Source organism: Saccostrea cucullata, unplaced genomic scaffold (assembly GCF_032062105.1).
Source record: "Saccostrea cucullata isolate Sc308-1 unplaced genomic scaffold, CSIRO_AGI_Scuc_v1 ctg23509, whole genome shotgun sequence".
NCBI lineage: Eukaryota > Metazoa > Mollusca > Bivalvia > Ostreida > Ostreidae > Saccostrea > Saccostrea cuccullata.
This window is the reverse complement of record NW_026931104.1, coordinates 1-2,490: the sequence shown is the minus strand read 5'-3', so window position 1 is coordinate 2,490 and position 2,490 is coordinate 1. Positions and strand designations below refer to the sequence as shown.

Genomic DNA, 2,490 nt, shown 5'->3' with positions numbered 1-2,490 from the left:
AGTATATATTAGCATGTACTAAAACAAAGACATTCATATCGATTTTATATGTCTTATTTCTTTGTGTTTCATTGGTGATGATTAAAATTTTGGTAGATAAAATAAGTTACATGTGTCAGACTTACAAACTCTTAATGTTTAACTTTGATGCTCAGTTTTCCTTGCCTGGAATCAAAGAGTTTAAGATTTTTTTTTATATCAACACGCACACTATTTAACAACTGTTCGATAATGATACTAATAATTTTAAGCCACAATTTAACACAATTCCTCTTTTAAAAATGTGCGTCTTATTTGAAACATTTTGCAACTGTAATTGTCTTCTACTTTTTAAGATTATTATGTACCTCTGTATTAGAAAGAGGTCTGGAAAAAAAATTCTGTGCTAAAAATAGACCACGTGCTGCTATCCATGAACTACTTTCATGGTTCTTTACACTCATTTTGAAGACATGCAACAGTACGTTGTTTTGAACTTGAAATTACCATTAAAAAGTGCAAAATTTAGACATTTTCTCAACAAATAGTTGTAGAGAGAACATTACTGCACACTTTGCATATTTTTTGGATTTTTTACGGCTCTGCTGAATTCTGTAGCTGCGCAGTTCTAAGGATCATATCAAAACCATTTTTCTGCAAAAGTATAGATTATATATGCACAACATGCATTCAAGTATGCATATTTATTGTATCTTTATCATATGGACTTAAAATTTGATCAAAATATAATGTATTTTAGCCATCTGAAGAAATGTTTACATTTTGTTCTGCAAGGTGGCCGTACATACCCCCCTTAACAAGTATCACAGTCTTCTCCTTGCTTCAAAAAACTGAAGAACATCTTGCGGAGCCTTTTCTTTCATGTTCTGGAAAAATGTTCTACCAGTGACCTGCAAGTAAATAGGGGAAAAAAGTTAGAAAATAAAATAAAGAAATAAATAAAATCAATTAGTCAGATTAATTCGAATGTTATAGTTTAAGAAATAAAATCTCTAAATATTTGCTTTACATTATTGGCGGGGGGGGGGGGGGGGGGGGGGTAAAGATGTAAGACTACAACACTGAGAGTGTTTGTGTGTTCTTCTTTATATCAGCGTTTGTGTCTTTCATTGAAGCATCTTTCTTTAACGAGGTCGTCTCTTGTTCTTGAAGAACGGGTATTTTCGACTAAAAAGAAGGAATTAATTTTTTGAGGAAAATAAGATAACTTATTTAAAATGAAATCTTTGCATTTCGTTGCCTTTGTGTCACTTAGTTGAACACAAACTACATTATTCTCAATTCTGCAGATTTTTGTAGCTTCCATTAAAAAAAAGATAACTGGGGATTGCTTTAAAGCAAATTTTAGATGACAACCTACCTTTAACTCATCAAGAACGGTAGCCATCACGTGTTTAAAATGTCGTGTGTCATCCTCTCTCTCCACTCCAGTGGTCAGTCATCGAGTATATCCTAGAATAAAGTCAAGTAAATTTATTGTTGTCCGACACTGATGTACTTATTGGATACATTTATTTCGATTTAAAAGTGTTTGACATTCTATATAAGGGGTGTATTTACAGACCTAGTGACGCTGGAAACATTCTGGTAGAGCATTAAAACTTAAAAAATGCACATTGATGAAAACGTTCATTTTCCGTGCTTACCTCGCATATTTCTGGTTCCTCCACCATTTCGCACCACGGTCTATCAAACTTGAGAATTTCATACCTCCTTTGCCTTTCCTAAAATTAATGTAAATATTTTTTAAAACACATAAAAATTTTTTAAGTTCAGAATCGAAAAGACAAAATTGCCAAATCGACATATTTCCAATCAAAATGCAATTTATAAATATACAAAGGCATGTAACATATGAATACCTGCGCTCTTGCCATTAGAGCGTCCAGTTTGTTTTTGATAGCAATCTCTCTATCCACTTTTTCAAGAAGATCGTCAAAAATGCTCTAGAATGAAGAAAATGCGACAATTAATGTTAATCAATTGATTGAATTTACAATTCTAAACTGGTACTCTGTAGAACCTATCTGCTTCACAAAAAAGCTTTGTTCTTAAACACACAGCTGTAAACATACAGTGAAAACTGTCAATTTATTTCGGACATTCAGCATCGCGTCAAACAGTTAGGTGATGGTCAAAAGACCACTCTATACTTTTCGAATATTCTGCACGATACTTGTGAAAACTTAGGACAGCTTAATATTAACTACAACCCATCAAGTGAAAATTAAAAAACGTCTACTAAGTTATTCGAGCGCTTATATTTGATTTAATCTAATATGACTGACCGTTGAACTGGGCATTTGTGATCTATTTCACTCACTCGTCATTAAACGACAAAAAAGTCTCCAAGTTTGTAAACACTCTTCTTGTGTTAGAATGCATGAGACACGTGCATATAGTATTTAATTTGAAATTACCTGACACATTTCATGGTCTTCCACCATAACATACCACGGCTTGTCGAACTTCAGTATTTGTAACTTATCC

At 32.9% G+C, this 2,490-nt stretch overlaps 1 long non-coding RNA gene across 1 annotated transcript; it reads right to left on the bottom strand.

The window, feature by feature from the left end:
- Positions 1-1,645: 1,645 nt before the first annotated feature.
- Positions 1,646-2,489, bottom strand: LOC134231398 (uncharacterized). Its single transcript, XR_009984546.1, has 3 exons — positions 2,421-2,489; positions 1,863-1,946; positions 1,646-1,724 (listed from the first exon to the last, which is right to left on the bottom strand). It is a non-coding gene; the product is annotated as an uncharacterized LOC134231398 (long non-coding RNA).
- Position 2,490: the final 1 nt, after the last annotated feature.